Source organism: Rana temporaria, chromosome 8 (genome assembly GCF_905171775.1).
Source record: "Rana temporaria chromosome 8, aRanTem1.1, whole genome shotgun sequence".
NCBI classification, from domain to species: Eukaryota; Metazoa; Chordata; class Amphibia; order Anura; family Ranidae; genus Rana; species Rana temporaria.
In genome coordinates, this window is record NC_053496.1 from 27,513,457 (window position 1) to 27,526,329 (window position 12,873).

General features: G+C 43.0%; 1 protein-coding gene and 1 non-coding gene across 2 annotated transcripts in view; both read left to right on the plus strand.

Annotated features, from left to right (window-relative positions):
• ADAM12 (ADAM metallopeptidase domain 12) overlaps nt 1–12,873 on the plus strand; it is a 706,349-nt gene that overhangs the window by 260,782 nt on the left and 432,694 nt on the right. The window lies entirely within an intron of this gene.
• On the plus strand, nt 10,977–11,079 carry LOC120912612. Its single transcript, XR_005743143.1, has one exon. It is a non-coding gene; the product is annotated as a U6 spliceosomal RNA (small nuclear RNA).

Genomic DNA, 12,873 nt, shown 5'->3' on the forward strand with positions numbered 1-12,873 from the left:
AATCATTTGGAAAGCAGGCCACCCTGACTGGCAAGGGCGCTCCTCTGGGACGCATCTTGTCAGCGAGAAAGATGGCTTTTTGTAAGTGTTGTTTTTTTTTTCCATCCAAACACTGAAATCTAGAGAGGAACCCAATCACATCTGACAATGACTGAAGACGGCGAGGATCTCCTGTAAGTACACAAGTCAAGTAAGCTGTATTTGTCACTGTCTGCAAACTACTTGGATTTTCCTGCACGCATTAGAACACAGATGTTGTTGCTATTTAATTTTCTCAAAGTGTCTCTCCTTTTGTCTCTTTTACCCTTTAAACTTTTTAAACTTAAATATTATTAAGTTAGAATTATTTTTAGAAAAAAACTAGTGTTTTCTTGTTTTTTGTTACTTAGTCTTTTTAAATCAATTTGTCTCAAGGTGATCTTAATGCAGATATCCTAAATATGACAAAATTTATATTACAGGAAGGTTTTTTTTTTTTTTTCTTTTTGTTTGGTTTTGTTTTTTGCATTTTAGCGTTAATATGAGATCTGAGGTCTTTTTGACCCCAGATCTCATATTTAAGAGGTCCTGTCATGCTTTTTTTTCTATTACAAAGGCTCTTTACATTCCTCGTAATAGGAATAAAGTGACACATTTTTTTTCATTGAACATTGTAAAAATAAAAAGTAAAATAAGAAAACATTTTTTTACATGCCCTGTCCCGCCAAGTTCGCGTGCAGAAGCGAACGCATATGTGAGTAGCGCCTGCATATGAAAACAGTGTTCAAACCACACATGTGAGTGATCACCGCGATCGTTAGAGGGAGAGCAATGCTTCTAGCCCTAGACCTCCTCTGTAATAAAACGTGCAACCTGTAGACATTTTTCAAAAAAAAAAATTCATTTATATTGTTCTGTCACCTATGGAGTTTTTTAAGGTTAAAATGTTGTCACTATTCTACTAGCAGGCGCAATTTTGAAGCGTGACATGTTTGGAATCGATTTACATGGCGTAGCAGCATAATCTTTCACAATATAAAAAACAATTGGGCTAACTTTACTGTTGTCTTTACCGTTGTCCAAAAAAGTTGCGCTTGTAAGACCGCTGCTCAAATACGGTGTGACAGAAAGTATTGCAACGACTGCCATTTTATTCTCTAGGGTGTTACAAAAAAACGATATAATGTTTGGGTGTTCTAAGTAAAAAAAAAAAAAATTATTTAAACTTGTAAACAACAAGTTTGAAAAATAGGCCAGGTCTTTAAGGGGTTAACCACTTGCCGACTGCCTCATGTAGATATGCTTCAGCAGAATGGCACGAGCAGGCAAAGCAATGTATATATATATATATATATATGTTGCTTAAACCTGCCCCCTAGCGGGCGCATGCGCACCACGGTCTCCGTGCCCGCTGGACCCGCGGACTCAATGTCCGCTGTGTCATGCAATCGGGTCACGGAATGGCAGAACGGGGGGATGTCTTTGTAAACAACGTATCATATCGTAACGTATCGGCCTAAACTGAGTGAAAAAAAATGTAAAACTTTTTTTTTTTCAAAATTGTTGCTCCATTTTTGTTTACAGTGCAAAAAATAAAAACCGCAGAGGTGATCAAATACCACCAAAAGAAAGCTCTATTTGTGGGAAAAAAAGGACCTCAATTTTGTATGGGAGCCACATCGCACAAGATTTACAAGATTTACTAATGTCTCTGTGTACTTTACTTGTATGTTCTGCACAGGACCGTAGTCTATTTTTTTTTTTTTCGCTCTCTTCCTTGTTCTTCCAGTTCTCACACATGTATGCTGTGTTCCTATGTCAGTAAATCTGAATTATACATTCCTCAAGATCTCAGACCCTCATCTTATCACAGAACCAACAAGCAGCAATGACTTAAAGGATCACTAAAGGAAATATTTTTTTTAGCTAAATAGCTTCCGTTACCTTACTGCAGTACTGGTTTCATGTCCTCATTATTCGTTTTTGCTTTGAAGTTGCTGTAATTCTGCTGTGATCTCCACACTTCCTGCTTGTCTGGCTCCTTATGAAAAATCTCATGGCAGCTTTTCACTGTGGTCCAAGCTGTGTGTCTAAAACTCCTCAGAACCAATCGGATTCATTTTAAAAACAAAACGCTGCCCTGGATTTTTTTTATTTTTATTCTGTGGGTCTCTTTACTTCACAGAAACATTAAACCAGTTTAAAAACGAAAGTGAAACTGCAGGTACATTATATGATTGAATTGAATCTATTTTTAATCATTTTTAAAAGGAATCAGTTAACTTTTATGTCTCTATACCCTGTAAACAGTCATTTCATTAAAAAAAAAAAAATAATCCTTTAGTGACCCTTTAAGCAAGCTCTTTCAGTAGCTCTGTATCAGATTTGCGTAACGTTCAGGGGGAATTTTGGACTATTCTTCTGCTTCAGCTCAAACAAATTTGTAGGATTTCTGGTGGGAATGGCTCTGTTGAGGAGAGTCCACAGCATCTCTTATAGGTTAAGGGCTGGGCTCTGAGTGGGCCACTCCAAATGACACATTTTTGTTTTCTCAAGCTAGTCTGTGGTTAATTTACTTTGATGCTTAGGGTCATTGTCCTGCTGCAACACCCAACTCCTACTAAACTACAGCTGGCAGGCAGCCTCCCTATAGAATGTTTTGGTAAACCTGGGAATTCATTTTCCCCTCAATGGTGGCAAGTGGTCCATGAGGCAGCAAAGCAAGACCAACTTAAGATGTTCTCCCCATCATACTTCACCAATGGAATGATGTTGTAAGCTGTGCCCTTTTTGTGCCATACATTGTGCTGAGTATTCTTCCCAAATAATTCAACTTTTGTTTCATCAGTCCGCAAAACATTTTCCCAGTAGAGCTGCAGTTTGCCATGGTGCTGTTTGGCAAACTTCAGGTGTGCAGCAATTTATTTTTCTTGGAGAGCAGCAGCTTCCTTCCTTTAGTCCTGCTCTGGACACACTGCCTGTTCCAAGACTTGCGTATGATAGACTCAAGAACAAGGATGTTTGCCACTTCGAATGATCTTTTCACTGTTGCGCTTGGATTCTTCTTGACCTCCATTGAGGATTCTGTGTTGTGCCTGGGAGTCATCTTTGCTGGGCGCTCACTTCTATAAAGAGTATCCACAGTACTAAACTGTCTTCATCAATAGACAATTTGTCTAACTATTGACTGATAGATGCCCAAACACTTTAAGGTTAGCGTTGTATCCCTTTCCAGACTTAACAGACCAACTACGCTTGATCATATGTTATCAGAGAGCTTCCTTTTGGGAGACATGGTTCACATCAGTTGATGCGTCTTTTATGACCCGCAATCTAGAAATGTTTGAGTGTCTTTTTTTTAATCAAAGTAGCTCTAATCCACACCTCCCAAATTATTATTTTTAATTGGACTCTAGGTTTGCAAACTACTGACTTTAATTTAGCTTTTGTTGAAGTAATTAGTCTATTTTTTCACTTACATTTTTCCTCCATCACTGTTTAAATGGGTGTGCTCAATAAAGACAGAAACAATTAGAATAGTTTGTGTGTTATCCACTCAAGCACATTGTGTTTGTATATTGCTGTGACCTAGGTGAGGATGAGATCAAATTCTATGGCTAATTAGTGCAGAAAAACAGCTAATTGTAAGGGGTTCACACACAGTTTCTTGTCACTGTAACTGTTGGGCAATGACAGTTTTAAATCCTATTGGTATATTTAGAGCAATTTGGAGATCCCATGTAAATAAGGCCCTTTTCCTCTGGCAAGACATTGTGCCTTGTTTTTAATATTTTCTTAATGGCCCCTTCACAATATATCCTTCCTTTGTGGCAAAATTAATTCATTTAGAATGAGCCATTAACACATATCGGTATACCTGCTGTAGTATTTAATACTGCTGCTCGGTTTCTCCTGACTGTAACACTCACCCAGCTGTCTTCTCCTTTGAGATCTCCTGAATGTGCTTACTGGCTCCTGCTGTCCTCACACCTTTTCCTGTGCCACTGGGTTGTAGAAGATCCCTTTTGCCCCCGAGGTCATCACCCCCCCCCCCCCAGACTAGGGGGTTACCTCAGGTGCAGGAGGGTGCACTGACAGCCTCCTAGCACTCCATCTCCAACTTCCAACCAAACTCTCCTGTCCAGCAGTGCTGGCCAAAAGTATTTAAGGGGGCCTGCTGCCTGCCAACTCATCTGTTTGGGATTAGTTATGGCCCTTATGAATACTCCAGGCAGTGGGAGGTACCCAAGGTGCTGCCTGATAAGTTATACCGTACCAGCCCTCCCTGGCTCACTCACCCAACCCAGATTAAAACACAGGCTTGGCTGTCAGCCAAACCTAAACATTTTGCCTACTCTAACAAAGACCTAACACTTCCTATTCTAGCACACTAGAGGGTGCTACACCTACTTTACTTGTGCATTGAGGTGCCATTCTAAAGTGTACAAAGCACTGTGTGTCATGTTACATGATATTATTTTTATTATGTACTGTCTCTTTAATGCCTATCTAGTTTGACTCTTGTGGCATTCCTTAGTTTGCATGCTGCTCAGTCTCCTCCCCCTCTTTGCTGTATCAGTCATTTTAATGCTGTAATTCATCTGACCTGTGTCTATTCTCTATACCTGCATGGAAGAATCGTTCTTTTACCTGTTGTAACTTGCATTCTACGGATCATACGACGAATAAACATCGCCAGATCTTCTTTCATGTGAGTTGTGACTGAGTAAGCTATCTGGAAAGGTGATTTGGGATGGATAATCTCTTCAGGGCAATGAGCTCCATGTGCTACTGAAAAATACATTCATAGCCTTTGTAGCCGATTCAGAATAGTAAAAGAACGTATCCAGCAGCCTGCACAGAGATAACTGCGTCACAGGACAGATCATAGTGAAGTGTAACTGTGTGTATTGCATGAGAATTCTGCATACAACCCCAGCACAGCTTGTTACAGCTCCTCACAGTATACAGACACTCTTCACTGCTACAGTCAAGCCTGTGTACTGCAGGCCATCATGAGTGGAAAGGGCTCAGTGTGTGATGAAACACCACAGCATGCTTCACACAGAGAAATTCAGGATGAGGACCCAGAGTTCACTGCATTGACCAAACGCTCTGTGAAACCCACTTGGAAGGTTAAAGAGAACTATGAATCCATGAGAACTGAACTAGCAACCAGTTTGAAGCAGATTTGGGATAAAATCCTCACCCACATTGATGTGATTTCATGTCCCAGCCATGAGGTACTGCAACTAGAGGGCGCCATAAAGCATCTCTCTGCTTCATACGAACTGTACCAGACTACAAGCAAGAAATATAAAACTATTCTGCAAAGCATCAACACTGAGGAGTCCTTAGAGCAACTTAACAATGCCCAGCTTCTTAATGAGGAAAGAGAAAGCTTTATCCAGCGAACTAAAGCAAAGGCAGAAGCAAAATTAATGCTGCCACGGGACACTGTATCTCACAAATCTGTATCCACCAGACGTTCTAAAGGTTCCTCTAGATCCCGAAGTTCAAGGCACTCAACGCTTAGTGAACAGCTAATAAATGCCCGCGCCGAAGCAGAGGCTATCAAGGTACGGGCCGCATATGCAAAAAAGAGAGCAGAAATGGAAACCGAGGCAGCGCATCAAAAGGCAGTAATGGAAACCGAGGCAGCGCATCAAAAGGCAGTAATGGAAGCCGAGGCAGCGCATCAAAAGGCAGCAATAGAAGCTCAAACGGCACGTCAAAGGGCAGCAATTGAAGCTTTAAAGGAACAGAGCAACTACGAGGCAGCTGCAGCAAAACTAAAGGTTTTGGAACAAGCTATCGGTGCAGATGAAAACGCTAGCGAAAGGGTCAGCGTCAAGGCAGATGTAGAAGATCCTTTTGAACGCACTAAGAACTATGTTCTAAACCACAGCAGTGAACACTCGATTACCTCCACGTTTCACGGCAACGCAAGTACTTCACCACATCATCAGGTAAAAGCCGTTCCAGCCACTTCCTACATGCAAACCCACCCCAGTGCAGCTCCCGACTGTCATGCTGATCCCGCATATGTCACAAAACGGCACACTAATCCGCAAGCAAGTCGCCAGCCTCCTGCTAACAGTACTGTTCCAGACCTTCACCCAACAATTCAGCTGAATGCCTATCAGGAATCAAGTACTCACCGAGACCGAACTGCCGAGGGTGGTTCACCTTTACGACCAAGCGCGCCCGCCCACTGAGTTTTGGAACAGGTGGCGGAAGCACGAGGCGGTACCGGTGCCAGTGGAGAAGCGTTGACCGGTGACGGTTGTAGATGACAGGTGCTTCTGGGTGACTGCAGACGGAAACAGGAACAAACGATACTGAAGCCGGATAACCGGTACTGAAAGAGTCCAAGAAACAAACTGGAAAGTCCGGGGTGCAAGCCAAGGTTCGGGGAGCAGAGAAGACAGCAGATCCGGGTCACAAGCCAAGAGGTTCAAGGGCAGGAGAAACAACAACAGAGTCCAGGTCACAAGCCGAGGTCGGGGTCAGAAGAGTTCAATAGAGTGGTGAAGCAATCCGAAGTCAGGTGAGAGGTGAGTCGGACGGAATTCCAACAGGAAATGGTTTCCAGAGACACAGGTTCAGGAAGTAGCTGACGATAAACCAGCAATCTGTCTACTGACAGGAGCTGGTTTAAATAGGGCAGTCACGCTGGTGATTGGCCCCGAGAGGTCACATGCGTATGCGCACACGCCTAAAGTGCCCAGTTAGCCGCCGGGAAGCCAATCTACTACGCTGGTGTGTTAAAGGAGGAAGTACAGCGCTTTGGCCCTGACAATGCCCTTGCTGCACCATATCTTCCCACGTCTCTTTGCAACGATACCATAAACAATGCAATCCACAACAATCAACCAGCAACCTCCTATGTAAAGTCAGAGGCAACCGATACAACAGAGGTAGTAAAGTACTTACTTCGACATGAGCTCGCCAAGTCAGGCCTAGTAAACTTCGACGACCATCCTGAAAATTATAGAAGCTGGAAAGCCGCTTTCAAAACTACATTAGGCGGTATCGGTTTTACTGCCGATCGTGAGCTGGATCTGCTGATCGGGTTGCTTGGCACACAGTCAACAGAACGTATCAAGAGCCTCAGGTCAGTTTACATCGACAATCCAACTGCAGGTCTCACCGCAGCATGGGAGCGTCTAGAACAGACTTACGGTAGTCCTGAAGCCATAGAGAATGCATTGCTCAAACGATTGGAAAATTTCCCAAGGATATCTGGTAAGGACAATATAGAGTTCCAGAGACTCAGCGACCTTCTTCTCGAAGTCCAGCTTGCCAAAACTGACCCTAAGCTACCTGGCCTCAGTTACCTGGACACTGCTCGAGGAGTTAACCCTATCGTTTGCAAGCTTCCGCATGGCCTACAAGAAAAGTGGATCCAAGTTGGGTCATCATACAAACGGGAAAACAAGGTTTCCTTTCCCCCGTTCTCCTACTTCTGCAATTTCGTCAGGAACATTGCTGACACCAAGAACGATCCTAGTTTTGCATTCAGCGAGTTCAATACTCCCTCACCTAAAGGTGACAACCTACATACTAGCTACAGGAACCGCAGAGGTCCCGTGTCCGTTAGGAAGACAGACATTATTCCCACTCCCGCCCCAAACAAGAGCGGCAAGATCGAAAACCCAAACCGATTATGTCCCATCCACAAGAAGCCTCATCCCCTCAAAAAATGTATCGGTTTCAGAAAGAAGCCCCTACAAGAACGAAAGGAACTCCTAAAGACTTTTGGGGTATGTTATAGATGCTGTGCTTCCACCGATCACTTTGCCAAGGAATGTAAAACTCCTATCAAGTGCATAGAGTGCGGTTCCGAGGACCATGTGCAAGCACTCCATCCCCTTGAGTCCAATCCTTCACAACATGCAGACCTTCCTCCTGGGCAGAACCACAGCGGGAAGAGTACAGATCACGTACCTAATTCCACCATGGTATTCTCTTCGTGCACTGAAGTCTGTGGGGAAGACCACTGTGACAAATCTTGCGCTAAAATATGCCTAGTGAATATTCATCACAAGGATCAGCCAGAAAAGACTTTAAAGGTGTATGCTATCTTAGACGATCAAAGCAATCGATCGCTTGCACGATCCGAACTGTTCGATCTATTTTGCACAAAGGGAGAGGTTCACCCTTACACCTTAGGCACTTGTAGTGGAACTACAGAGGTTTTTGGAAGAAGGGCTCATGGATTTATTGTGTCCTCCCTAGAAAATAACCTACAATTACCCTTACCTACACTTGTAGAGTGTAACCAGATACCAGCCAACAAAGAAGAAATACCTACACCAGAAGTTGCCTTCTACCACCCTCATCTAAGGTCAATAGCCAGTGAAATCCCACCACTTGACAAAGATGCTAAAATCCTTCTTCTGCTGGGAAGAGATATTCTAAGGATCCACAAGGTACACAGGCAGGTCAGCGGACCTCCAGAGGCCCCATTCGCCCAGTACCTGGACTTAGGCTGGGTCATCATAGGCAACGTCTGTATAGGCAAAATGAAAAGGCCTACTAACATTTCTTCATTCAAGACAAATGTATTGCCAAATGGTCGTAATACTCACTTTGAGCCATGCCCACATCACTACTGGGTAAAGGAGAAGGTAACTAGCTGCAAGTTGCAACATGGCAACACAAACCTTTCCCGCACCTACGATGACAGCTTTGGTTCTACAGTTTTCAATGTAAGCAGTGAAGACGACAAGTTGGCTCCTTCGGCAGAAGACAAAGAATTCCTTAAAGTAATGGACAATGAGTTCTTTCAGGAAGATTCCAATAGCTGGGTAGCACCCCTACCCTTTCGCCTCCCGAGAGAGAAGCTACCAAACAATCTACATCAAGCAGTCAAAAGATTCTCCTCCTTAAAGCGTACCTTAAGCAGGAAGCCAGAGATGGAAAGACATTTTGTGGACTTCATACAGAATATCTTTGACAGGGGTCATGCTGAACCCGCACCCCCATTGAAAGAAGGAGAAGAATGCTGGTACCTCCCTTCCTTCGGTGTGTATCACCCACGAAAGCCAGACCAAATCAGAGTTGTCTTTGACTCCAGTGCCCAACATGAAGGCTTCTCACTTAACGACATGCTCCTCACAGGGCCCAACTTGAACAACAACCTCATTGGAGTCCTAATTCGCTTTCGTCAAGAACCTGTAGCGGTGATGGCCGACATTCAACAAATGTTCCACTGCTTCATCGTCAAGGAAGATAACAGGAATTACCTCAGGTTTCTATGGCACAAGGACAACGACATCAACAAAGAGGTAATTGATTACCGAATGAGGGTGCATGTCTTTGGGAACAGCCCTTCCCCAGCTGTAGCAATCTATGGACTAAAAAAGACAGCTCAGCTTGGAGAAGCTGAGTATGGATCCGATGCTCGTCAATTTGTTGAAAGGAACTTTTACGTAGACGACGGGCTCAAATCCTTTCCTACTGCTAAAGAAGCAATTAATCTTCTTACCAGAACAAAGGAGATGCTAGCTGTAGCAAACTTGAGACTTCACAAAATTATATCTAACAGCCAAGAGCTAATGAATGCATTTCACCCTGAGGACTATGCTGCCAGTGTGAAAGACCTTGACCTTGGGTCAGACACACCCCCTATACAGAGAAGTCTAGGTCTGCTGTGGAACATCAAGGCAGACACATTCACCTTCCAGGTGTCAACCTGTGACAAACCCTTCACCAAGAGAGGAGTCTTGTCCGTAGTGAACAGCATCTACGACCCACTGGGATTTATAGCCCCAGTCACCATCCAAGGTAAGATGTTATTAAGACAGCTTACTACTGATAACATAGATTGGGACACTCCGTTACCTATTGAGAAACAACAAAGATGGGAGAAATGGAGAGGTTCTCTGAAGACATTAGAACAGCTCCAAATTCCACGTTGCTATGCCCCAGTCTCCATCTCAGCCGCTGTCCAGAGGGAAATCCATATTTTCTCTGATGCATCACTTGAAGCTATAGCTGCAGTGGCCTATTTGAAGACCTCAGGAGTTAATGGAGACATACACTGCAACTTTGTTCTAGGCAAGACAAAGCTAACACCAAAACCCGCACATACCATACCCAGACTTGAACTTTGTGCAGCTGTGCTAGCAGTGGAAATAGCTGAAGTCATAATGAGTGACTTAGGCAGGAGTACCGGCTATACCTGCTATGGCGGGGAGAATATCACTATCACTATTGACTGTGCTACTGTTGAAGTCCCACGATTACAAACGATAGACTGCAGGACTCAAGCCATCTGTTTTTTGGACGTCATGTTTCATTGTTCATTTATTGCATACCTTCTTGTGTTTGCGGGTATCTCGTATCTATGGTTTACACACCAGTTTTACCTTTAACGTTTCTTCCCCTACAGGTTCAAGTTGGACTTATCTTTATATATGTAATAGACTTTGAAATCTAAAGATTTCAGGCGGGGAGTGTCATGTTACATGATATTATTTTTATTATGTACTGTCTCTTTAATGCCTATCTAGTTTGACTCTTGTGGCATTCCTTAGTTTGCATGCTGCTCAGTCTCCTCCCCCTCTTTGCTGTATCAGTCATTTTAATGCTGTAATTCATCTGACCTGTGTCTATTCTCTATACCTGCATGGAAGAATCGTTCTTTTACCTGTTGTAACTTGCATTCTACGGATCATACGACGAATAAACATCGCCAGATCTTCTTTCATGTGAGTTGTGACTGAGTAAGCTATCTGGAAAGGTGATTTGGGATGGATAATCTCTTCAGGGCAATGAGCTCCATGTGCTACTGAAAAATACATTCATAGCCTTTGTAGCCGATTCAGAATACTGTGCATTAATGCGTCTGAACGGAATGCATTACAACAAAGCCAGCCTTAATGTAAATTGTTTTGCCCTTCACAGTAAGAGTTAATAAAACTGGTAAACTGCAAACACTTTGTGTTAATTGCATTTAAGTCCATTTCTAGACTAAAGGAAATAACGTAGCGCTATGGCAGCACATATAATAAAATTGGAACGATACAGAGGAGATTAGCATGGCCCTTGCTCAAGGATGACAGGCAAATTCGTGAAACGTTCCATATTGATTGGCTGCCAGATTGTTTTTTGTTTAATCATTTCTAGAATAGGTTCATCTCTGAAGTAAGTGAAATATCAGTAAAGCCCTAAACAATCTAGAGATGACAGGAAAGTATTTTAGTCTGTGTCTATCCATACATAGGCAGATTGTCATATTTTTTTTGCAAACATGCTTTGAAGCAGGACTTTTCAAAGAAACCATAAGCTCTTTATGCTAAAATGAAACTCCTGTTTCTGCAATGCTGGAGAGATGAAGCCCATTGCCTTATCATTCTCTGTTCCCAGGTTCAGCCCAGAAATGTACTGTAGAAATTGGAGCTCCAGAATTTTAACCACTTGCTTACTGGGCACTTTTCCTGCCCAGACCAACGGTGATCTGCTTTTTTTTCTCCTCACACTGTCAGCGTGAGGAGAAAAAAAAAGATTATCGATCTTCTGTTTACATCACGTGATCAGCTGTCATTGGCTGACAGCTGATCACGTGGTAAGAGGCTGGGATCGGCCCCTTACTCCGATCTGTGATCACCCAAGTCTCACAGGGGGCACGGCACGCGGGAGGCATGCAAAGGTGGAGGATGTCTATTGACGGCCTCCAGGCAATGTAGGTCCGAGCTGTGACTAAGCACTGACGCCAGTGCGAAACGTTGGCCATACTGATTTTTGTGGGCTTGCAGTGACTGTATGCACAGTTGAAAATAAAGACATCTCTTTTAAAGAAAATTTTGGAGTGCGGCTGTCCAGCTTTTGTTCTTTTGTTTTTTGCCATTACCGCATTGCCAGCACCCTGGTGGTTCAACAACCCCGGAGGAAGAGTGAGCTTTCATTTACCTCTGTGTATGTGGCCACATGTGTGATTCTATAGTCACATGGGCTGCTCAGATGTGATAGGGAGGAAATGCTCAGCATAGAAACTCACTGAAAACTGAGCATGTGCAGAGTTGCCACCGCAGCTGCAAAATCCCTAGTTGCATTGGGGACTTGGATAGAGATGGAGAACAGCAGGATCAACCAGGTTTTTTTTTTTACAGAAAACTAATTTCATAATAACTAAGTATTAACACCATGTAATAAACCATTTATTGGTAGTTTTTTATGATGTGGGTTTAGTGACACTTTAGGTGACTTTAATCAACTGGTACTTTTAAAACCTTCTTATAATGGGCAGAGGAGGACGATAGATATGTGAATTTATGTGAAATACAACAGTCTGTTGTAGTTCCTAACTACTAGTGTTTCCAAACCGTTACTAGTGGATAGGTGATTCTGCTATGGGTACTGAAAAATTTGCCAATACCTTTTTATGCATAATTTGAAGTCTCAAATCCTTCTTCTCTTTTAAACAGATTGATGTGCATCTATGGGCAAGACTGCGCTGCACTTTTTATCCAACTTGTTGGAAGCAATAATTGCTGATATGCGTTGTAACTTAAAGTACACTAATGAAGCATGCGACTTAACTTTGTCAGCATCATTTCTCTTATGTGAGGACAAAAATAAAGAAACATGGCAAATTGGGCTTGGGGCAGCAATTTGAGCAAAATGTGTTTCCAATTTTGTCTAAATGCAAGTGAAACATTTTAAATCCTCAGGGACACTAGGATTTAGAACAGCGCTGTCATAATAAACTTCAGCTAATGTACACCAGCTGATTACGCTTTTGTACATAGACTTGGGAGACTTTGCACATTTCCAGCAGATGCCTAGCAGCTGATTAGGATTGCTGAGACCTGTAGCTCCCCTAGTATCAGGTTTACCTACATCCATTTCATGTATATACTGTATATGAGGGGGAAAGGCTCAGCT